Source organism: Herpailurus yagouaroundi, unplaced genomic scaffold (genome assembly GCF_014898765.1).
Source record: "Herpailurus yagouaroundi ecotype Mexico unplaced genomic scaffold, PumYag 141, whole genome shotgun sequence".
NCBI classification, from domain to species: Eukaryota; Metazoa; Chordata; class Mammalia; order Carnivora; family Felidae; genus Herpailurus; species Herpailurus yagouaroundi.
The window spans coordinates 50,806,979-50,832,567 of NW_024412396.1; the positions used below are offsets into that span (position 1 = coordinate 50,806,979).

The window sequence follows — 25,589 nt, forward strand, 5'->3', positions numbered from 1 at the left end:
AAGATGGGGCGCCTGGGTGGCGCAGTCGGTTAAGCGTCCGACTTCAGCCAGGTCATGATCTCGCAGTCCGTGAGTTCGAGCCCCGCGTCAGGCTCTGGGCTGATGGCTCAGAGCCTGGAGCCTGTTTCTGATTCTGTGTCTCCCTCTCTCTCTGCCCCTCCCCCGTTCACGCTCTGTCTCTCTCTCTGTCCCAAAAATAAATAAACGTTGAAAAAAAAAATTAAAAAAAAAAAAGATTGAATACATATATATACATATATATGTACATATACATATATTATATATATATATAAAAGATTGAATACACAAGTGAATGTGAGAATCTATAAAGTAAACATTAAAGGGACTTGTAAAAAATGCCATTCTCATATATTTCTTTGTTTTGGAAAATATAGTTACTGTTTGTAAAAATAGTAATTCACATTAACATGTGCTGGGTTTTTATAGTTATTTTAAAATACATTAAAATTAAGTATTTTAAATTTCTCAGTTATAATTTCTAATATAGTAAGGCAAGCATCTCATAGAAAGAAAAGCTCTTTCAGGCTCTCAGAAGAAATGTACGGGGTCCTGACCCAAAAAGTTTCAGAACACCTTTATTAGTTCTCTGTTATTTATCTTTCATTCTTCAAAAACAGAAAGCTCAATATCTAATGATGTTAATTTCAGGATTATCTACAATAATAAAAAAAGAAAAAAAGGGCCTAAATGTCTAATATCAGGGGAAAGGTTTAATAATAATAAATATGCTCCACTAACCCAGTGGAATTAAATATTATAGTATGGTATAATAATAAAATGATTACATGACATAACATTAAGAGTGAAAAGACATAATTCAGGATTGCCACTGATTATAAAAATGTGAGATTGGAATCTAATACATAAAAATGAAAACACTAAACACTTGTTACGTTATGTTTGGATATGAGATTATAGATGCTTCTGTTTAATTAAACTAGTGACTATTACCATTTCACTATAGACTATTTCTTTTTTTTAATTTTTTTAAACATTCATTTCTTTATTTTGAGAAATAAAATACACACACACACACACACACACACACACACACACACATGCACACACACACAAGCGGGGGAGGGGCTGAGAGAGAGGGAGAGAGAGACTCAAAAGCAGACTCTGTGCTTGATCTTGATGTCAAGAACTTCGAGACTATGACCTGAGCTGAAATCAAGAGTCTGACATTTAACCTTGACTGAACCACCCAGGCGCCCCCAAAACAGCATTTTTAAGTTAGCATTTTTAAGACCTGGCTCCCCCAGGTCTCTTACACTAGCAGCAAAGAGGCCATTGTCTTTTTCCATTTAACAAGACAAAAAGCTTCCCAATTTTGAAAGCCAAGTTCCCCCAGCAGACTCCAACAGATGTCATTGTCTGAACAATCCCTGACAAATGGCAAATCTGTACAAACACACAGCCGCCCCGGGCCGCAGGGACGCCTAAGAGAGCAGGCACTGAATGGAAAGTGGTCAGTGTTTCCAGGCTGTCAGCAATGGAACAAAACTGAATCTCCCCCTCACCGGGAGCTTCTCCTGCACCCCTCCTCTCCTGCACTGCCACCCACCCCCGCCTACACACACACGCACAGTGTGGATTTATGTTTTGCTTCCCAGAGTATTAATAAACTCCCTCTTAAGCGAACTGCTTCTGAAGTTTTGAAGTGAAACACATTGCCAGGAGGAGCATGCATGCTTCGAGGAATCCTGCCTTTTACTCCATTAACTGGGTCCTGTTCACATCTTTCCCAAGACCATGTAGGATAATTCTCCTTTTCAACTCCAAATACGCATATGGCACTATTTCAGACTCCCCAGACAGGCAGCCCAGTGTGAAAAAAAATGCACCGGAGGAGACGACTTTATTCAGGCTGTTGCAATAGGGAGGACATTCATGAACACAGAGGAACATCTCAGAGGAAAGGAAGGAGGGCCTGGGGCTTTACAGAGGCAAGAGAGTGGGGAGGAGAGTAGATGACAAGTCCTATAGGGGTGGGGGCAAGAGGGGGTGGGGAATGCTGAATCTATGAAGGCAGGAAGGTCCTCTGCAATTTGTTTCTCATCATAGCTCTCTGGGAGCCCAGGGCTCACATAAACTTCAGCATGGTCAACAGGTTACCAAAAATCTGGCCTCTCTTGTAGCCTAGAGAGGAGGGAAAAAACCAGCGAGACTGCAGTCCCAGATGCCTCCTGGTGGTGAGGGGACCACAGGTAGAGAACAGCGAGTGGACATATCTTCAGGTGTTCTGTTGGCAGCTGAAATTTTGCTCCTTAAATTCAGAAATCTTCTTCTCCCATCCTAATCCTCTCTCCTTCTTTCTTGGCAGGTGGATGTGGATATTGTTGAATGAAAACCAGTTCAATCACTGTTAATTCCTCTAAACACACACACACACACACACACACACACACACACACACACACACACATAAAGGGGGTTCCGTTCCCACCTCCTGGAAGAAAGCTGGTCATCACCGGAAGATTCCAGCCAAATATTTGGGGTTCCCGAACAATGTCTTTTGAAGAGAAAATAAAAAAGTTGAGATGGTTGAATCACTCCAGTCACCATCTGAAATTCTAATTTTCCTTGAGAGCAACAAAAGCCTTCTCCTTAACATCTTCTGTGGTAAAGGCAGGCCCTCCCCAGCTTCTCTGCCCCAACACCCCTCGTTTCAACGAGTCCAGCCAGATGTGTTCATGTTTTCCATTCACACAGCACAGGGTTTAAGGATGGAAGAAAAGATGAGTTGTTCCCCCATTAGTGGATCTTTCCGCCCCTGCTGAGACAGTTTGTGCAGGGTCTGTGCTATTGGCTGCAGATAAAACAATGGGGGTGGGAGCTGCTCTGGAAATAGGGGGAGGGATGGAGATTTTTCCATCTGGAATCACACGGCTCTTGGTGGCAGGGCCAGATGGAGCCACAGTCTGTCTGTGGAGACAAAGCTTCTCTTTAAACTGGTCGTGCAAACAAGAATATGAGGCTTTTGACAACACAATGGCCGAGAGAAAGCTGAGCATGGTTATGCAATGCCAAGGGCAGATCGCTCCAACTTTGGTGGATTAAGCCCTGAATGTCATTCAGCAAGGAGCTTCCTTGAACTGATGAACACGAGACTGTAAAGCTTTGCATTCAAACAGACGTTTAGAAAAACAACTCTCTGTCAGCCAGTCTCTTTTCTCTGAACTTAAGTCATCTTTCAGCTAGGAGCGAACATGCATCCTTAATGCACCGGAACGGTGCTGGGACTTAAATTACCGTAAAGAATTTTATGAATGCTGAGTGTCCCTGTCCACACTATTAATGAACATCCCCTAAGCTGCACTTAAGCCAAAGTCCAAGGTATAATTAGGGATATAGAACAATGATACAATGTAGATTGCAAGTTTGCTTGAAGCTCCCAACATCCAATTAGAGGCACAGTAGCAGATTTCCCAGAGCCTGTGAGAGGGAGATGAAAACCATCTGTCACAGCCTGCCTCCTGAGCCCTTCCTTCCAGGAAAGCTCTTTGTGTCACTGAATAATGCCAAAAGGAAGGCCTTCTTGGCCCTCAAATCCACCTTCCAAGCAGAGATCCCTTATCACACTGCCCTAGAGAAAGTCACTTCCCCCTCCAAACCTTCATTTTCTCTCCCATAACATGCAGCAACTGGGCATGTTTCGGGGTTTTCAAACTTTTTTAGAGCTACGGAACATTTGTCCCCAAAAGAAAACTTTAGGATGGAACTCTGTAAATATCCTATGTCACTTGGAGGACTCATCAGCATGCCACAGATCAGGCTGGTGGAGGGAAATAGCTCAGCACTTTGTACCTTAAACCCCCAAGCAGACTCTCGGTTCCAACATATTGGATCACTTCCTGCAAACCTTGAGCGCTTTATAAATGTTGTATGGGGAAAAGACGCGTGCTTCAGTGGGAAACTAGGCATCATTTGGAACACACCCTTCCAAGTTATCTCACTAAGATGCGAGGGGACCCTTTCACTGCTTTTGGACTATTTTACAACTCTGTAAAGTATAGACAACTGATAGCAATGCAAATAATTCTTCTTTACAGATGTACAAATGAATTCCGGCCTGTAGAGGTTTCATTGACTTCCCTCCCTAACCCCCAAGAGAAAACCAATGTCTTTCTATGTCAACATTCTTTTACTCCATGTAAATTTGTGCTTCTCTGACTTCTCATTTGAAATGGTTGTAACATCTTACCTGCACTCTATAATAATGAGCTAAGTAAGGGGCGCCTGGGCGGCTCAATCAGTTGAGCATCAGACTGTTGATTTTGACTCAGGTCATGATCTCGCTGTCATGGGATCAAGCCCCGAGTCGGACTCCGTGCTGAGCATGGAGTCAGCTCAAGATTCTCTCCCTCTCTCTGCCCCTCCCCCCTCATGCTCTCTCTCTTTCTCTTTCTCTAAAAAAGAACTTAAAAAAATAATGAGCTCAATAAAGTCTTTAACGTGTGTTCATTTATATCTATATGTGGGTCATGGTTTTAGCTTTCTGTGAAAACCATCTTATTTTGAAATTTTATTAATAAAAAATTAACATTTGGTTAGTTGTGTTTTTTTTTTTTTTTTTTAGTTCACCACTGATCTCCAATAGCATGTATACTCTCCACGCAATTTTTATGGAAATGCCCTTAGAAAAGTGACAAGTGGGGCTCCTGAGTGGCTCAGTCGGTTGGGTGTCTGACTTCCGCTCAGGTCATGATCTCACAGCTCGTGGGTTCAAGCCCCGCGTTGGGCTCTGTGCTGATAGCTTGGAGCCTTGAGTCTGCTTTGGATTCTGTGTTTCCCTCTCTCTACCCCTCCTCTGCTCATGCTCTGTCTCTCTCTGTCTCAAAAATAAATAAACATTAAAACAAAAAAAAAGAAAAGTGACAAGTGATCAATGGGAATAAGAAATAAAAGGAAAAGCCATATGACAATAGTAGCTGGGATCCTGCAGGCCAGACAACACAAACACAAACAGAAGGGGCAGTTCAGCCAATTGGAGAGGGAAGAAGGGGACTGAGAAGGTCACCTGTCACCTAATGGGAGCTGGGAGCCCAAATAGCAGGAAGCACCCAACTGGACAGAAATGAGTATTCTGACCCCTCTATCCTCCCCTCTCCCCACTGGCCAGGGCCAACTGGAAGCAAGAAGGTAAGGGGGAAGAGATACAGACACGCGCGTTGGCCTCCGGGGTTCACGGCAGGATGGAGGGGACACCCCTGTCATGCAGACAGCTAACAAAGGCAGTTTGGGATGAGAACCAAACCACCCACAGCTTGTCTATACCAACATGACCTTACTGTCCCAGTGTCTTCATCAACATAACTTTACTATTATTCCAGAAGATTCTTGCCCAGGAAGATAAAAGTTGCAAGTGACTTTCCTATTCCTGAAAGACAGATCATCTCTGGCACAGGAAGCATCAAAAGAAAATTTATACCCCAAGGCTCCTTGAAGCCCTCAGCTGGAAATCTACACTTCACTGTATTCACCAAATCCAACTCGTTATTACATCACGATCCTTACCACTCCTAGTCAAACATGCTACGTCCATCTTGAAAGAGCCACCTTAAACCAGGCTTCAAAGTCTCAATAAAGACCCCAACTCTGTCCTCCCCTGGGAGAGACCCTGAGGAGTGGAGTTCTCCTCCACCACGGTGAGCAGTAGCTCAGCTCAGACTTCCCTGATCATCACACTGCCTGGGGGTGTGGGGGAGATGGCATTCAACAGAAGGGAAAAATATTTGGAGGCAACTGTGTATGTGAGCCTGAATTATTCAGGAAGGTTTCTTCTCTGCTCAAGTTCCGTGGGATGATGGCATAAATATCCTTTTTCTTTATCCTCTGTGGATATAAAATCTAGAGTTTGGGGGCTGGCAGGAGTTCAGGAGATGATCTGATCCCTTCCTTCCTTTATGGATGTGGTCCCTGGGATGCACAGGGGCAGTCAGCCAGGGCAGAGTCTGAATCCAAGTCTGGAAGCTCTAGGCCAAGCACCCTGCATGCACACCTTCTCTCGCTCACTCGTTGGGTTTGAACAGTCACTTACAGCATGCTGCGCTCTGTGCCTTGGGACAAGTGCTCAGAGGTGGGGTCACAGTTTCAGATATCTGCCCCCTTTGCTGTCTGCCCCTGTTAAGCAGATCCTGAGATCCACATTCTTTTCCTCAAGAAAGCAGTGAAAGGGCAGAAAGTTGAGACCAGTCTGAGAACGCCCAGCTTCCAATACCTGATGCCTCAACACTTGGGAAGAACACAGAAGCCTGTAGGTGACAACCAAAACATCTAGCAGAGGCTTTGTCTGGACTGGTGTTGGAGGGGAGAGAATGAGAACAAAATAGGACATGGGTCCCAAGAGCGGCAAAGCCCCAGGGATGCAGACCCCCAAGAGGGAGTGCCTGTGTGGACAGAGCCCTAGAGGGGCTCCAAGGTCTCTGTGCCACAGAGTAGCAGAGAGCCTCCACACCTCCCCAGGGCCACACGGACAAGACTGAGGGACAGCTCAGGAGTGAGTTGGGGGACCAATAACCTAGACCAAAACCCCTGGCACAATTAAGACCCTGAAACTTAAAATTTTTTTTTTTCAACGTTTATTTATTTTTGGGACAGAGAGAGACAGAGCATGAACGGCGAGGGGCAGAGAGAGAGGGAGACACAGAATCGGAAACAGGCTCCAGGCTCTGAGCCATCAGCCCAGAGCCTGACGCGGGGCTCGAACTCCCAGACCGCGAGATCGTGACCTGGCTGAAGTCGGACGCTTAACCGACTGCGCCACCCAGGTGCCCCAAGACCCTGAAACTTAAAAAAAGAAAAGAAAGAAGGAGGGGGGAAGAGAAGGAAAGAGAAAAAAAAAGAAAGAAAGAAAAGAAAAGAAAAAAGAAAAGAAGAGAAGAGGAAAGAAAAGAAAAAAAAAAACAACCATGGGAAGTTGGTGCTGTAGGTAGAGGGGCAGACACTCAGAGCTGATGAGGCTCCAGGATTTCTCCCCAGAACTGGGTCAAGAGGACAGTGTCTCCTCCGTCTCAGTCCAGACTAATTAAGCTCCTGACCAGCACTGAGGGCGGCCACGGCATAGGTGGCTTCCTTCACAGGGGCTGTGAGGAGCCCTTCCACAAAGAGCAGCCCTGAGCAAACGATGCAGGGATGACAGATGCCTTTGTTGCTTTTAAAATAAGCCCCGATCGGGGCACCTGGGTGGCTCAGTCGGTTGGGCGTCCGACTTCAGCTCAGGTCACGATCTCGCGGTCCGTGAGTTCGAGCCCCGCGTCGGGCTCCGGGCTGATGGCTCAGAGCCTGGAGCCTGTTTCAGATTCTGTGTCTCCCTCTCTCTCTGCCCCTCCCCCGTTCATGCTCTGTCTCTCTCTGTCTCAAAAATAAATAAACGTTAAAAAAAAATTTAAAAAAAAATAATAAGCCCTGATCTTCCCAGCAAATAGAGGGGTTAAAGGGGGGGGGGCCTTTTGGAGGGAGTGGGGCAGAGAGCACAAGCAGCCTCACTTCCTCTCTCCCTGGGGAAGCAGATGTGACCCTGGGCTGACCCCACAGGTGCTCCCCGTCCCTTGCTGGCTGCTGGCCAGATCTCCAATTCCAGTCTTTTCCACTGCCCAGACTTTCAAAGCGGGGAAGGAAAGAAGGGATCTAAGAGAATGGAGAGTGGAGGCTGGGGTTCTGGGGGAGAAAGGAAAGCCCAAGGAGAGGAAACACAATGAGTAACTAATTATGAACTTGTGGCACCTGAGGCCTCAGTGCTTGAGGTCAGCTCTTGCCCAGCTGGGCCTACCACAGGGGCTCAGGAGGGCTGCGTGCTCCATCTCCTCAAATTTAGGTTTTCAGGGCATCTGGGTGGCTCAGCTGATTAAGCATCTGACTCTTGATTTCGGCCCAGGGCATTATTTCATGGTTCATGGGTTCAAGCCCCATGTCAGACTTAGTGCTGACAGCACGGAGCCTGCTTGGGATTCTCTCTCTCCCTCTCTCCCTGTCCCTCCCTGGCTCACACTCTCTCTCTCTCAAAATAAATAAATAAACTTGGAAAAAAAAAAAAAAAGGTTTTCAAAGAGCTCCAAATGAAATACTGAAAGGCACAGACCTGTGTCTTAAGAAGACGATGTTCAACCTTGAGCTTGAAGCCTGTCCCCATCCTCGATGACTCCAGCCAAAATGCACTGAAACCTGTACTGTTCACAAATTCACAAATGACTGTGGCCAGTTTTACTGCAAGGTTTCCTTAGGGTTTAACAGGCTAATCTGTTAAAGGCAAATATTTAAAAGAAATCACAAAGTCTATAATACTGTTCGGGTTCTGCTCTTTGTTTTTTAATTTACAGGGAACCTTTAAAAAGTGGAGGGGACCCAAGTCTCCCTCAAATCCCTGAGGGGCCCTGACACCACTTCCTGCAGCCCCAGGCCTCATGCCCTGGAGGACACCCACACGGACAAGGAAGGCCCCGCCAAATGTTCAGGAAGGCAATCGTCGCACCATAACTGCTCAAGAAAAAAATTATTCTGATACTGGTTAAAACAGTAAGGAAGGGGCGCCTGGTGGCGCAGTCGGTTAAGCGTCCGACTTCGGCCAGGTCACGATCTCGCGGTCCATGAGTTCAAGCCCCGCGTCAGGCTCTGGGCTGATGGCTCGGAGCCTGGAGCCTGTTTCCGATTCTGTGTCTCCCTCTCTCTCTCTGCCCCTCCCCCGTTCATGCTCTGTCTCACTCTGTCCCAAAAATAAATAAATGTTGAAAAAAAAAAATGGTAAGGAAGATTTTATTTAAGGCTATTGCCATAGCTATCAAAACTGTTACAACAGGGGAGGGAGATGGGGCTCGACTCCAAAAGCAGAACAGGTGGGGATTTGCAGTCAAGGAGCAGGTTGGAGGGTGGGCATTTCTAGGAGGCAACAGCAAGGCTAGGGAGTTCCTATTCGGCCCACTGCACAGGACTCTTGCTGAAGGCAGCCAGGGTTATGGAATCGAGGGATTCTCTCTACTGGAATATCAGAGGCCCAGTTCTTGCTACTGTAACTGGGCTATGCAGGCCCAGCAAGGATGGGGCCGAGGTCAAGGCCTGGTTCAGAGGAGGGCTCAGAGGAGCCTGACTCAAATGTGGTCACAAGACAGCCTCTGTCCCTCACAGCCACTTTGTCGCAGAGGGTCCCCGAGCAACTGTGACACCACAAGAACTCATTTCCCTTCATGAGAGACTACAAGGAGGGGAGAAAGGAGACGATCTGGATCCCAACTCAGGCAATATTTTCAGTCCTGGCACTGTACCCCCATCTGCTGGTGGCACACCCAACAGGCCGGCCCTGACTCCGTCCTCCCATGAGCCCACCTTTCACCAGAGGGGACAAAATGCCAAAGATTCACCTTCCCAGCCTCCGTTGCAGCTGGAAGCAGGCTCGTGACCCAGTTCTAGCCACCAAAAGAGAAGGACAATTCTCCCGAGTGGCTTTTAGGAAATGCTTTCCTGGCTGGATGAGGGGAGGGAGGGAAGATACCAGCCTGCTACTCAGGCTGTCATCCCCACCGCCACTCCCCGCCAGGAGGTGGAAACCTGAGGGCAGGAAGCACGCTGACAGTGGAAAGAGAGGAGCCTGGTCTTTGGTGACATCGCTGAGCTGCTCCACCACCCTCCCGGACGGTCCAAGCCCAGACTTCTTAATGAGGTGAGACAATTAAGCAGCTTTTTGATACAAGCTACTCTTTCGCAGGTGCTCTACGACTTGCAGCCCAAAGCATTCTTTTTATTTTTTTTAAGTTTATTTATTTATTTTGAGAGAGAGAGAGAGAGAGAGAGAGAGAGTGAGTACGAGCGTGGGAGGGGAGGGGCAGAGAGAGGGGGAGAGAGAGAATCCCAAACAGGCTCCGTGCTGTCAGCACAGAGCCTGATGCAGGGCTTGGACTCACAGACTGTGAGATTATGACCTACACTGAAATCAAGAGTCAGACCCTTAACGGACTGAGCCACCCAGGCACCCTCCAAAGGCGCCCTTCTGATACCCCAGCTGTGCTGGAATTTGTAGAGGATACAGAGACATCTAAACCTTGGTCTTGTCCTTCTATTCTCAAAGTTTACAGTCAAGGTGGGAAAACTAGCCATATATACATGTGTTCAATGTCCTTCCAAATTAAACAATTTAGCATATAGACAAGTTTTAAACTGAAAGTAACAGCAATTCCACTCCTGGGTATTTTTCCTCAGGAAATCCAAAGATACCTACTGAATTATATCACATGATAAAGAAAATGTAGTCATAGCCTAAATGTTCAACAATGGGGGTTGAAGTTACAGCCAATATATACATACTGTGAAGTCAATCAACATGATGCTGCTGACCTACATTTAATGAAGAGGTTCTCTAGGCGACAATCAGAATAAAACAGATTATTATCTTGGTATTGCATAAATTCCCTCTTATGCATAAAAGCATCTCTGAGTATAGGTTACATGTGAAGCCAGCTGTCAGCAGTGATTATCACTATATGGTGGGATTATTATTAATTTTTATTTTCTTTATACTTTTCTGTACCTTTTGTATTTGATTCAATGGACACATATTTCTTTTATAATGGTTCCACTAAGAATGTTTAGCAATGCAACTGATTAGTAAGCGTATATATCTAATAGAACACAGGGGAGAGCTTTTAAAAATCTACCATTTGCAGAACAGTATGGTATGAGGAGGTAGGATGAAGAATACCAAAAATACATCCACAGTCCCACACGGAGCTCATGGCTTCAAAGACCAAGTGCCTACTTGGGGAACTAAGACATACACAAATGAAATGGCCCCATCCAGCTATAGAATGATTGTGATATTCCCATCCTCCCCAGTGATATGATATGTATTTTTTTGTTATTTTTAATGTTTATTTATTTATATTTGAGAGAGAGAGAGAGAGAGAGAGAGAGAGGAACATGAGCGGGGGAGGGGCAGAGAGAGAGGGAGACAGAGAATCCCGAGCAGGCTCTGCACTATCAGCACAGAGCCTGAGTGGGGCTCAAACTCATGAACCGTGAGATCATGACTGAGCTGATATCAAGAATTGGATGCTTATCTGACTGAGCCACCCATATATATATATAATATGTTGTAATATACAATGTATATATAATGTATATACAATGTATATATTATATATAAATACATTATATATAATGTATATAATATATATTATGTTTATGCATATAAATATTATATATATTATATATATTTATTTGTATAGATATATAAATATTGTATATATATTTATTTGTATAGATATATAAATATTATATATATGTATATATGTGTATATATGTGTGTGTGTGTATATATATATTTATTTATTTAATGTTTATTCATTTATTTTGAGAGTCAGAGAGCATGATCAGAGGAGGGGCAGAGAGAGAAGGAGTGAGAGAATCCCAAGCAGGTTCCGCCCTGTCAGCACGGAGCCTGACACAGGGCTCCATCTCACAAACTGTGAGATCATGACCTGGGCCGAAATCAAGAGTCAGTACTTCTTAACCAACTAAGCCACCCAGGCTCCCTGATAGGATACATATTGAAGCAAAACTGAATTTTAAGTATTTACCTTTTATGAAAGAAACTCTACACAAAATTTTTTGCATTAGATCTGGTATAGACAGAGAAAGTAATTCAGGCATTATTGTGTTTTGTTTTTTTTTTTTATGTTTATTCACTTTTGAGAGACAGAGACAGAGTACGAGGGGGGGAAGGGCAGAGAGAAAGGGAGATGCGGAATCTGAAGCAGGCTCCAGTCTCTGAGATGTCAGCACAGAGCCTGTGCAAGGCTCGAACTCATGAACTGTGAGATCATGACCTGAGCCGACATCGGATGCTTAATGGACTGAGCCACCCAGGTGCCTCTATAATTCAGGCCTTGTAAATAGCTTCTAAAAAATGCTTTCAGGCCTTTTAAGTTTTGCCTAGGAATTGTTTGCAAAGTCTGATTTAACACTTGGCCTGTAATATAGAACCTAATTCACACCAAAGCCCTTTGTATTTCTGCAGCATAAATACATCAGAGGGTCTCTCAATTTCTTGAATACTTCCAAATCATAAATACTGTTATCAGCTGAAACTCTCTGATTCTCTGATCAGCTCATCACTTACTTGGTGTGAGTCTGATGGTCCCAGCAGCACAGCTTAATTCCCGAATTTAACTCTCTTTGTCTGTTTCCCAGAATATTCTCGCAAAATAGGTAGCGTTCCAGCATCCCTTCGACTGGAACAGCATTAAGAAAAAACTAAGGTTACATTTAACATTTGAGTACAGAAGAAGATGGTGAAGTCTGGCAGAAGATGTCACCCTAAAATATGCCACTTTGGCATAAGGACTATTTTGAGCTAAAGACACCGTAAGAACAACAGATGCAGAAAGGTCAATGTGACCTGCCCTTTTTTCCTGAAGGCAGAAGTTAATGCTTCCATGTGAAGGATGCCTTCCCTACCCCAGGCGGAAAGAAACATTAACATCACCAGAGACAGAGGGTGGAAGCAGAGAGAAATCTGTACAAACAGACCTTGTTAAAATAACTCTTAGCCTCCTTTAGTCTCCCTATATATTTTACTTACTTTTCCACAATTGCTACTCTTTGTTCAATCTAGTCTATAAGCAGTTGGTCCGACCTGCCCTTGGGGCTTCATTTTCCTACGGAAGCTCCCACACACATGCAGAACTCTGTATGCTTGTCTCCTGTCGATCTGTCTTACATCCATTTAGCTCTCAGAAGCAGCCAGAAACCCTGAGAAGGTAAAGTTATGCCTCCCCTTCTGTGCCCTATGCTTATTTACTAAAACTGTTGGTTGGATGTACTGAGCCACCCAAGATCCGGATAAGATTGATTCATCTCACATTCCTATGGTCGCCCCTGACTCTGAACTGCTTCTGCTGAATTATTCGACTTTAGGAATCATTCTGCCATCCTGCTCATGTGGCCAGTGCTCCCTCCACACACCCAAACCAGGCATTGGCCTCAAACCATTTCCCCAATGTGCAGAGGGGCAGGTGTGTGCTTGTATGTGTGTGTGCACATGTGTGGGTGCATGTGTGTGTTAAAGGCTCTACTAAAAATCGGTGTATGGCCCCCTCACCTCTTTCCTCCCACCCCCAAAGGTGGGAACTGGGTTCTCTGTTTCGTTGCTTAGGTACCTGTTGGCGAGTGCCTTGACATCTCAACTTTTTTATTCATTCAGTCAGCAAATATTTGTTGAAGACCTACTACGTGCCAAGACCTGTGCTAGGTGGTAGGGAGGAAAAACAGTCATGGTCCCTAACTTAGGAGCTCACAAGGTTTGTCAAAGACAAACCTTATTCAGGGGCACCTAGGTGGCTCAGTTGGTTGAGTGTCCGATTCTTGATTTCAGCTCAGGTCATGATCCCTGGGTTGTGGGATCAAGCTCCGTGTCAGGCTCCATGCTTGGAGCCTGCTTAAGATTCTCTCTCTCTACCCCACTCCCCCACTCACACATACTGTCTCTCTAAAAAAAAAAAAGAAAAACATTGGAAAGACAAACCTTATTCAAAGAATGACACCATCAAATATAGTTCCTCTAAGTGCTTTTTCCTAACTTCTTATTTTGAAATATTTTAGACTCACATAAATTCCACAGAATTCCTGTATACTCTTTGCCCAACTTCCTTCAATGGTAACATCCTACATAATTATGGTACAATGATCAAAACTAAGAAATTTACATGGATACTATACTATTAACTAAGCTGTGGCCCTTACTAAATTTCTCTAAGTGCTTTTTATTACATTAATTCTTCAGTCAGTTGAGCCTCAGACTTCAGCTCAGGTTATGATCTCAACGTTCGTGGGTTCAAGCCCTGCATTGGGCTCTGTGCTGACAGCTCAGAGTGGAGCCTGCTTCGGATTCTGTGTCTCCCTCTTTCTCTGCCCTTCCACAGTTCACACTCTGTCTCTCTCTCCCTCAAAAATAAATAGGGTGCCTTGATGGCTTAGTTGGTTAAGCTACTTACTTTGGTTTGGGTCATGATTTCACGGTTCATGAGTACGAGCCCCACATCAGGCTCTGAGCCTGCTTCAGATTCTGTGTCTCCCCCTCTCACTCTGCTCCTCCCTCCTACTCTCTCTCTCTCTCTCTCTCTCTCTCTCTCTCTCTCTCTCTCTCCCCCCCTCTCAAAAATAAATTTTAAAAAATCTAAAATTTTATTATATTAATTCTTCAATAACAATCAATAGGAAGTAAATACTATCATCATTCATTGTATAGATGCAGAAACTGAGATTCGGTACAGTTATATTTGGCTGAAGAGCCCAGTTTGCAAGAGGCAGAGTGAAGGACGCAAACCTAGCAGCACGGCTCTAAGGGATCTACTTCTGGTCCCTGAACTGTACCACCTATTAATGTGAGCGCAGCTAGCCAAAGCAGGAGTTCTTGTCCAAACCTGAAGAAACTTACTATCCTAGCACTACAAGAAAATGGCTAAGGAGGTAGTAGAACTTGTAAGGCTTGGATGCCATTTTTAGAGCCAAAACATTTGCTTCCAACATCAAAGTTTGCTTCCATAGCAAAGGCTTCCCAAAGGAAATTACTGTTGCAAGGACTGCGGATGAAACAATGTTCTTTGGGATAACAAAGGCTGACTTTCAAACATTTCCCTCCGGTGGAAAATAACTTCATTGGATACATTTTGACTCTCCAAAGGAAGTTTCTTTGTTAAGAAACTGTAAGAAATGCAGGTGCAGTTAAGGCACAGCCAAAACAAAGGCTTCAGAAAACCTGGACTTCCTCTCAAAATCAATCCCTTTCCAATAGTCTCACTCCCACATAACTCAAACCCAAATGAAATATGCCTTCATGAGTCCATCTACAGTGGAATCATTTGAGATTAGGTTGGGTGTGCTCTCCTCGGTAAGTGTCCTTCCTCTGATTACAAGCAGATAGCCTGCCCCTTTGGAACAGCTTACTTTCTGGATTTTGCAAAGCAGAAGGCAAAAGAGCTTCTAGTCAATGCCTTCTTCGCTATTTGGGGGTGAGGGTGGGGGGCAAGAACTAAGGAAATGTAGGGAAGAGCCATATTCTACCTGCATCAGGAGGGGAACACGAGTAGCCAAGGGCAGAAGAGAATCCCCCCAGACTGCAATGGGAGAATGACACCTCTTTCTGGCAAGATCTGAAGGGAGAGATGGCTATCTGGTACACCTAGGGGTGCTGAGCCCCAAGCACCAAGGCTTCTCAAGTGTCCCTTACCCCAGACGTGACATAGGGGCAGAGGCCTAAAGGGAACATGTAACTGAGACACAGGGGTCTCAGAGTGGCCAGTGGGATGGAGACTGGCAGAGTATTTCAGATGAGGCTTTAGTGTTAAGGTTTTAAGGTCTTTGTATAACCTGGAGAAGGCGGGGTGTTGTGGGGAAGACACAATAACCACTGATATTTGGGGCACCTGGGTGGCTCAGTCAGTTAAGCATCAGACTTTTAATTTTGGCTCAGGTCATGATCTCATGGTTATGAGAGTGAGCCCCACATCAGGGAGCCTACTTGAGATTCTCTTCCTCTCGCTCTCTGCCCCTCCCCCCACAAAATAGTAATTAATTAATTAATTAATTAATTAAAACAACCACTGAAATCTAACTTCCCTGAGTAGGGGAAGGGTTAACATTAGCCAGGGAGACATAAAGGACCTTCAGGGAGAGAGGATGCAGCTACAAGCGGCTGCGGAGTTTGGGAAAAAAGAAAATAAGGTAAACATGTTTCAGACCTGCCTGGGCTACACGCCATGCGTGGAGTTTCACAAACTTTCTGATAAGGTCCCAATAAAAAGCCAGGGGCAAAAATCCTCAGCGGTGACCCAGTCGGGACCCCTCTCTCTTGAGAGCTTTATACTTTCCCTCAATAAACTCTATCGCTTTGCTCAATCTCTGTTGTCCATGAAATTCATTCTTTGGCTCCGTGAGACAAGGACCAGTGTCTCCCCTCCTCTCCTGTAACACCACCAATTCAACAGGTGGCATGAACCCAGGTTGACTCTAAGAATACAAAGAAATGTAACATTTTGGAACATCTGAGTTCGTGGACTACCATTCACACCAACCAGATCCATCCATCCATTTGCTCATCTGCCAAATAGTTACAGAGTTTCCACTGTGTGCCATACACAGAGACGGGGACATGGTGGTTCCCAGACTTCCAGGGCTCCTGCACTCGGAGATGTCCACCCCAAACCAAGGAGAGGCCGCTACAGTGTCGCTGATGGTAAGAGATGGCACCAGGACGTGGTACAGGCATCATAAATGACCCATACAGCACTCGTATTCTTTCACTGTTAAGTTATGCATAATGGATCAAGTTTCAAAATTATGCACCTAGGGATTTATTCCAATGAAATTACCATGGGCGGATGCCATGACTTTGCTAGAATAACGTTCGTCTTACTGTTATAATAGCAAACCCCTAAAAACAGAAAAAATAGGTTAAATATATAACGATACATCTACTCTTTGGAACACTATAAAAATTATACAGCTCTGAGCAAATATGATCATGTTTTTGTAATAATGACATAAATGTATATGTGTAAACATGTGTTGCATGTATAGGACGGGAGCACCAGGAGGATATACAACAGTATATCAAAAGTAGATATTTCTGGGGCGCCTGGGTGGCTCAGTTGGTTGAGCATCTGACTTCGGCTCAGGTCATGATCTCGCAGTTTGTGGGTTTGAGCCCCACGTCGGGTTCTGTGCTGACAGCTCAGAGCCTGGAGCCTTCTTTGGATTCTGTGTGTCTCTCTCTGCCCCTCCCCGCTCATGCTCTGTTTCTGTCTCAAAAATAAATATAAACATTAAAAAAAAAAGTTGATATTTCTTCCAGGGTTGCATATGACCTTTATGGGCCTTAGGCACTTTTGCCTTCATAGACTTCTTCCCCCATAAAAAAAGTTAAAAATTATATTTCATAATAGCATTAGTATTAAGATGAGTATTAAGATGAGTATTATATTTCATAATAGCATTAGTATTAAGATGAGTATTAAGATTATAAGATGAATCCAGGCTGGATTCATTGTTATATGTTCATTATTATTATATTCATGTCTTCTTCTCACTTTAAGAGAAATAAAACTGAAAATATTCATAGGCCCCAGGTTCTGTGCCCCCAGGGGCTATCGGATGCATTGACCCTCATTTCTGAGTAATGGGATTATCTGACTTTTGTTTCCTATTTGCCTACCTGCATTTTCTGAATTTTCAATACCTAAGATTTATTCTTTTATTATAACAAAAAAAATTTGAACAAGACATTGGTAAACATAAATAAATGGCCCATTGTGTGCAATGCTAGCATACAAAACTCAGAGCAAACGCAGCTTCTGGGGTCAACACCCTCTGGGACTTGAAAGGATTGCCCTGGATGCAGCTTGGATCCATGGTGCTGATGTAGCCCATCGAATGACTTCCCACTAGAACCGACCCACGGGACAAAACCTCTGGTGTTCAGAACAAAGCAGCTCCCTGGCTTGCCCAAGAGAATGGGCCCACACCTTGTCCTTTACACACAAAGATGATGCCACCAACCCACATTGGCTCTATGTCTCCAGGGGCGGAGATGGTTTGTCGTGTTCCAGCCACACTCTCTGGCCCAGTCTGACAAGCACTTAGACGAGAGGGCAGGCTCAGTAACTGTGCAAAGGCACTAGCCGGCCCTTCTACAGTCTCATTCACAGCACCAATGCATCATAAACTTGCCAAACTATGACATTTGCCAAAACTTAATAGGTTTGATTTTATAAAGTGAGCCTTTCAAGCATGGATTTTTAATTTATACACTCGTTTATTTATTCATGTGTTCAATGAATATTGATTAACCATCCACTCTGTGCCAGGCACAATTCTCAGAGCAGGCGACACAGCGGTGAGCCAGACAGACGCAGTCCCTGTTCTCATGTTGCTGGAAAGAGAGATACTGAACAAGGTACAGAGATGCTTAAAAAGAGAGAAGCTTTCCGATTCTGTGTCTCCCTCTCTCTCTGCCCCTCCCCCATTCATGCTCTGTCTCTCTCTGTCCCAAAAATAAATAAATGTTGAAAAAAAAAATTTTTTTTAAAAAAGAGAGAAGCAATGGCTGTGCTGAGAATGTGTAGCAAGGGGACTGCACCCAGTCTAAGGAGTTGAGGATCCAGCCTTCCGAAGGAATGGAAGTTTAAACTCAGACATAGAAGGTAAGTAGGAGTGCGCCAAGCAGGGAAACGGGAGGGGCAGGAGGAGGAACAATGTACCAGACAAATGCCCAGAATGTAAGACTAGCGTCTGTTGAAGACACCCAAAAGGGTTGATGAGTGTGGCAGAAGATTGGGTTAGCGCGGCAGACGGGCCAGATGTGAAGGACCATTTTATTTAGGTCCAGTTTGGGAGCTGGAACTACATACTTACTCCAATGGGAAGCCATCTCAGAGCCTTAAGCAAAGGAGTGCTTTGGTGTCATGAGTGGCCCTTGCGTCCCTGGTGATGGCTGTCTTATCACTTGAACCCTAGGATCAGACTTACTCCAGCCTAAACAACGGAAAGAAATAGAGATGTGCACTGGACCTCTGTGCTTCCCACATTCTCCATCCCAGGCTTTAGAACCATACAAACAAGGAAAACTTAAAATAAAATGGGGCTATGGGAGGAATCTCTCACTGCCCTACATACTAGAGCTTTGTAATCCTTGACTCTTCCAGCATACATCTTCCAACTTTTTCTTCTTTTAGATGATCTTAACTCCTCTTAGCTGTTTGAATTTCCATATGCATTTTAGAATCAGCTTGTCCATTTCCACAAAATAAAACCTGCTAGTATTCTCATTGGGGTTACACTGAATCTAAAGATTGATTTGGAGAGAAATCACATCTTTGAAGTGCTGAGTCTTCCTATCTATGAACATGGTCTAGCCCTCCAAGTACTCAGGTTTTCTTTAATTGCTTTCAATAATGTTATGCTGTTTGCAGTGAAGAAATCATGCACGTGTTTTGTTAAATCTGTTCCTGGATATGCAATGTTTTTAGGGGATTATAATGGGGAAATACTAAAAATATTAATTAAAGGAAATAATGTCTGAGAAAAATACTTTGCAAAATGTAAAACTTTATACAAACTTGAGACCTTCTTTCTCACCAACATTACTGAACACATCGTTGTGGAAAGCCAGCCTACATCCCCCTGTAAGGCATTTTTCCCAGTATCTATTGATTAACCGAGATGCTGAGGCTATACAACCCAAACAGCCAAAAAAAAGTGACATCAGAGGCCAAGAGGAGAGTTACTGGCCTAGAATAAAGTCAGAAAAGAAAAAAAAAAAAAAAACAAACAACGAGTTCTCAATCTGAATTTTAATTTTACTCAACAGCCACCAGATGGCCTGGGGGGGGGGGCAGTTTTTCAAAAAGCACATCATTCATTTCAAAACTCAGCAACTGGATACACTCCGTACAAGATGTCACTCAATCTATGAGCCCCTGATACTGTTGCTGAAAATTAGTCTAGACCAGTGATCAGTGGGAGCTAACGTCCTACTTCCATCTTCAGAGAAATTCTCATCTGCAGAACAGACTAAGGCCAAGCCTGGCCTCTTCCTGGGAACGGTCCCTGGCAATGCCAATGTCCTCACTTTCGGTGCCTCTAGTGACACTCACACCCCCTTCTCTGAGCCCAGCCTCCACCTGCCAAGCCCTGCCTGTCACTGACACAGCTCTGCTTCTCACCACTTTTCACTAATCTGGAGGAGAAAACAGCCAGGAATCAAGTTTTGGGGACATTAAGACTGTCTCTAAAACACACAAAAAAGAGAAAGACTTTGCTGTTATTTACCCCACACCAGTCCATCACAGGCTGTTGGATCCCCCCTCCCTTGATCAATGTAGCAATAATTAACATTCATTGAATCAACAAATATTTATTGAGCACCTACCATGTGCCAGGCAGTACTTTCAGCACCAGAGATACAGCAATGAACAGCACAACAGAAGGCCCTGCCTTCTTGCAACTTACATTATTTGGGTTGGGGTGGGGGGTGTAAGAGGGGTGTCTGTACCCCTAGGGATGGGGAAAAACAACAGGGAACAGGACCATCAGCTGCAAATCAAAAGGATTTTAAAAGCCTGAAGTCTTAGTTTGGGTACCCCCAAAAGCAGGCCCTAAGATAAGGATTTGAGAGTGGGTTGCTTATTGAGGAAGTGATCCCGGGAAGCATAGGTGAGTAAACGGGGAAGTGACAGCGAAGAAGGAAAGCCATAAATAGTTTGTTAATAAGACAGTTACCACTGTGGGCAACTGAGGCTCAGCCCTGGAGGACCCTCGTAGAGACTGTATAGAACATGCCTCAAAAGTATCCCACTGAGGGGCAAGGAAGCTCAGGGGTTTGCCCACTCACTCCATCCTCATGAGTCGAGGGTACTGCCCAGGGTCTTAACTCCCTGGCACCTCCTGCAGAGACAGAAGGAGGCCATGTAGAGTCATAGAACTGCCCACAGGTGACCTCTGAAATGAGGGACGGGGATGCAGGTATAGCACTGGGAGCGTATGCTGCCCCCAACCATCCTGTGCCCTATTATAAGCCTAGAACCTAGTGGGGTTTCAGGTACATAGTAGGCACTCAACAAATATTAGTTGAGTAATTGGATGTTTTATTATCTGGATATGTCTTTAAAGCTATTCCAACGTCAGCAGGAGAGAGGGCCCCGGATGTGAACCTGGAACTAATGGGCTCAAAGCACATGAAGCCGTGTGACCTTGGGTGCATCCCTTCCTCTTCCTGATCAGTCGCCACAGTCATAAAACAGAGACTGACACCTGCCTTGCCTGCCTGGTCAGATCGTGATGAGAAGCCAACCAGAGAAACGCCGTCAAAGAGCTTGGGAGAATCAGACTAAGTTAGAACTATTTTTCTTGTGCAAAGAGCCTGGACTATGGGATGAGATCTGCAAAAGGAGATTTTGGTCAAGTAAGTTCTGAGTCTGTTTCCTCACTTATAAAAGAGGCACAGTGATAACCAGACCACAACATGTCTCAGAGTGCTGTTCTGAGGCTCAAAAGGCAGGATAAGGGCTGCGGCGGGCTCCATTCCCTTCTGCATGTACACGAAAATGACAATGAAGGGATGTGGATTGTTAAGGGGGAGGAGGGTCATAAACCCACGATGACAAAGCAACAGGAAAGAAAATGATATCAACCAAATTTCTGGAATCAGGAAAGTAGATGGCCCATTAGCAAATGGCTTAGCTAGTAGGGAAAATCGAGTACTAAAATAATGCTGGGGAAAGCTAAGAAGGAACGTAGCTTGCCCCAAAATGAGGCATCAGCCACCTCTGGAAGGGAGGGTGGAGATGAACGATGACAGGAAGACTGGCTGAAAGGCTATATGAGAAGGCAGGGCGCTAAGCCCCTGCCCAACCCTGGCAGAAACTCTGGGGGTGGGTGTAGCCATTTGGGCTGTGAGCCCCCGGCGCTCAGACACATGCTCAAGTTTGAGAAGTACTGCTGTGGCACATCCATCAAATGCTATCAAGATGCTGTGTTGTTCCTGACTGTTGAAGCCTTGGAACCTGACCGCTTCAAGTGGTCTCTCCCACAGCCTGTCTGTGACAGATGAGAACAGGCCAGGCCACCCCTCTCTCTCATCTCCAGGGATGCCTCAACTGTCCCATCATTTACTTCCTGTCTCTCCCTGTAGCACAAAGGGATGGAACAAGAGTCCCTTGTGAACCAGAAAGAACATGAATGTCGAGATATCCTTAAAGGGTTTCATCTAGAGTCTGTTTGCACCTGCTGGACTGACTCTGTGGCAGCTAAAACGCCCGAGCTGCAGAACTAATGGTCCCAGAGGGACCATGACCCCCAAGAGAAGGGAGGACAGAGATAAAATCTAAGAACCCAGCCCCAAATATGGTGTTTACTTTTTCTCTGCCTCCTGCAATAATAGAGTGCTATTTCACTGCAGGCAGATGCAACATAATGAGCCCATTGTGTGCTGATCTGAAGCACATATGTCACCCATTTGTCTTGCAGCCTGACTGGGCGCTCTGCCCTGTTCACAGGCAACCTTCCTGTTAGCCAAGCACCGTGTAAGCCTGATAATTGCCCTTCACCAGGGGAGGATCCACCAGAACCACCAGAAGCACTGCCTTCCCTTCCTCCACACCGTGGGACAGCAAGGGCATTCTAGCTACTCCTCACTCCCATGGCCTTCACGGCCCTAACCAGCCCCCCAAAGCACCGCCAAGCCCACTGTGGCCAGCTGCTGCCCATTGTTCCCCTGGGAACTCATCCCAAGGGTACATACAGCCCAGTGGGCAGCCCAATGGGGCAAGGGCACTCTTGGGAGGCAGTAGCACCCAGGGATTAAGAGAAGAGACTCAGCAAGGCCTGGGTTCAAATCCTGCCTCTGCCACTTGGCACAGGTATGAACTTGGGCATGTTGGTTCCCCTCTTCTGGCTGCCATTTTCCCCCATACAATGGGGGTGCTAAGAACACCCTTCCTCTAGGGGCGCTGTGAGGACAAGATCAGTTCACAATTATAAAGCCCTTAACACAGAGCCACAGGCCAAATGAGTGCCGGATGAGTGTTTGTACTTGGTGGAGGTGGTGGTGGTGGTGGTTGATGAGGAAACAGATTCCCTAAAAGCTCCCTGGAAAGCAACTAAGGGCCGGAAGATGAAAAGCAGGCATTAACTACAGGCTGAACAGAGGCCAGGAAGGCCCTGGTCACAGAGAAAGCTTGCAATCCATGAGGGGCCCCATCACACACTGCGGTCCCAGGGCAACTTCACTTGGCTGCTTGCTTTGTATGCTGACACAAGCAAGCCACAGGGCCAGTGGGAAGACCAAAGTGGAAAATCTAAATGGAAACTCTTTGTCAAGTGGAAAAACACTAAACAAACGAATGCTTTCCTCCTTCCTTCGGTTGCCAACATCCTTGTCCTATCTACAAGATTCTCATAGGCCCACGTGGAAGACCACTTCTTTCCCAAAACCTGTGATTCTACACCAGGCGTCATAACGGGGGACTTGTAACACGGATCTGGTGGGTAGAGGCTCCAGATGCTGTTAAACATCCTACCGAGCACAGGGGAGGCCCCACAATGAGGAATTATGCAGCCCCAAATACCAGTAGTGCATAAAGCCAAACATTGTTGCCCCAATTAAAACAAACCTCTCCCTCCTCTATACTCTCCAAACACCTTGTTTGAGCTTGTGCTGGGGCACTGGCCTGACTCTGCCAGGTACCCTAGTTACATCTGGTGGCCTCCTGCTACAGCAGAGAGGACATGGGCTCTGCCTCCTGGCTCAGCCACCCCCGGCTAAAGCCCAGAAACAGTCACTCAGCTTCTTTGAGACCATTTCCTCATTCAAAAAAATGGAAATTAGAATCCATATTTGCAAGCGTATGGGAAGGATTACATAGAACTCTGTGTAGAACCCCTGACACATGGTAAGTTCTCAACAAGTTACAGGGATGTGTCTGTCTCACTAGATACAACCCAGAAGGCCAAGTTATGTCCTGCAGATATGCCCGCTTCACCTGCAGCATCTTAGGCTCTGCCACACACACAGTAGGCGCTCAGAAATAGTGGAACGAAAGTGAAGTCTTCCCTGGAAGCTAAGGATTAAGAAATAAACCCGGCCCATCTCACGGACCGACTTTCCCAAACTTCACACGATTTTGATTGAGTCTTCAGGATACACAAACATCTCAGCCTCTTGTTTCTCCCTGTCACCAAGTCTCAGTCCCTTGGTGAGCAGGCAGGCTGAAACTGGCCTTTTGATTCTTTCTGGGACCAGAGTCTTGGCCACTGCATGGGAATGGCTACTGCAGCCCCGCTCTTCCTAACTGACCAACTCCATAACTTGCTACTAGCCAAACACCTGCTATAGTGCATGGAGAAGAAAGTCAAAGGAAAGGCCAGTTTCCTTTGCACCAGGAGGGGTGCAAGTCTGGAGGAGTATGATTTGCCTGGAAAATGAGAGAAGTCATCCTCCAGTCCTTCAGATCCACACCCAGTCCCCACCCAGCTACTGACACACGCCGGCCTCGCCCGCTCGGCCACACCCTGAGGCAAACGTGAAAATACCGTCTCTACCTCCTGCCACTGCAAAGTTTTCAGACGCTCCTCTACGACCCCATTTCCCCTGATAGAGAAGACATCAGGAAAGGTATACGGGGCCAGGAGGGAGACCTGACTGCAAATGCAATCCCTACCTCTAACTGGCTGTAATTCAAAGTCCTGCTGGCTCACTAAGCCTCAGTTTCCCACCTGTGAAATGAAACCCGGAACGCTCTCTAAGGGGCTTTCGGACTGTGGTATTCTGTGCTCTTTCTACGGCCAGTCATGGCATGTCTCCCACAGAGACGCGCTGAATGCCATGCAGACATGTCCTGAGCCATCGCAAGTGCAGCCCTTACTGTTCTCCCAGGCCAGGCTCTCCTATGACTACAGGAGGTAGCCCGCAGAGAATGGCAGGGGAGACACAGCTCCCCCACTGTTGAAGTCCTTTGCAATGGACACAATGAATCCTGTCCCTTCACAGCCCCCTGAGGCCAGGCCAGGCTGCCCAGGAAGTATCAGGCAGGGACTCAGATGCAAAGATAACGTGGTAACACAGACACTTTGCCAGCTCACAGGGATCCAGGCCAAAAATAGATAATGCTTATACCAAGCATGTATCACGACAGCTAGGTGTCTAAGAGCTGACTGTCCCGGGTACAACACTGTTCTTAGCTGCTTCCTCCACATCCCTTAGTAAAAGGGAACTAGATACAACCATTAAGGGAAAGAGAACTCTGCTCCAAATCCCCTCGTCTGTTTTATCCCTGAACCCCCCTTCCCTCCAGACGCCCAGTACTCTCCCTGTTCGGGTCCTATCAGCTCCGGGGTGTCCTCTGACACACAGAGCACCTCATGTCACCTCCACTCACCTCCACAGAGCTTTCTTCACTGTGTGGATGGAGCACAATGCCACCGCCTGCCAGCTTCCCTGCACTCTGGGCTACGGGGTAGGTGCTGGGCGGCGAAGGGGAAAGAATATGGGATCTGGACTTGGAGTCCCAGCTGTACTGACTTGGACAAATTATAATCCTTAACCTCCTTGCATCTCAGCGTGCTCGTCAATAAACTGGTGTCAGCAAAACTCACTCTGTAAGGGTGTCCTGGGGATTAAATGAAACAGCATGTGAAGGGCCTGACCTGCACTAGGTGCTCACAACAGGCATTCTTTTTACAGGGAATTCACCAACTTGCTGAATAACGCAGTTCCAGGCACGAAACAAGCACAGTTTGAGAAAGAGGTGATTTAACACCAGAAGTTCTCTTGGCACTTTCCAACGTTTATTTATTTTTGGGACAGAGAGAGACAGAGCATGAACGGGGGAGGGGCAGAGAGAGAGAGGGAGACACAGAATCGGAAACAGGCTCCAGGCTCCGAGCCATCAGCCCAGAGCCTGACGCGGGGCTCGAACTCCCGGACCGCGAGATCATGACCTGGCTGAAGTCGGACGCTTAACCGACTGCGCCACCCAGGCGCCCCGGCACTTTCCTTGAAGTGAACTGGCTTCTCTCTGGATTAA

At 45.9% G+C, this 25,589-nt stretch overlaps 2 long non-coding RNA genes across 2 annotated transcripts in view; both read right to left on the reverse strand.

Moving 5' to 3' along the window:
- Positions 1-25,589, reverse strand: part of LOC121032090 (uncharacterized) — a 146,609-nt gene that overhangs the window by 117,219 nt on the left and 3,801 nt on the right. The gene's annotated exons all lie outside the window — the stretch shown is intronic.
- LOC121032091 (uncharacterized) lies at positions 1,857-2,735 on the reverse strand. The gene is made up of 2 exons (XR_005791067.1): positions 2,471-2,735; positions 1,857-2,163 (listed from the first exon to the last, which is right to left on the reverse strand). It is a non-coding gene; the product is annotated as an uncharacterized LOC121032091 (long non-coding RNA).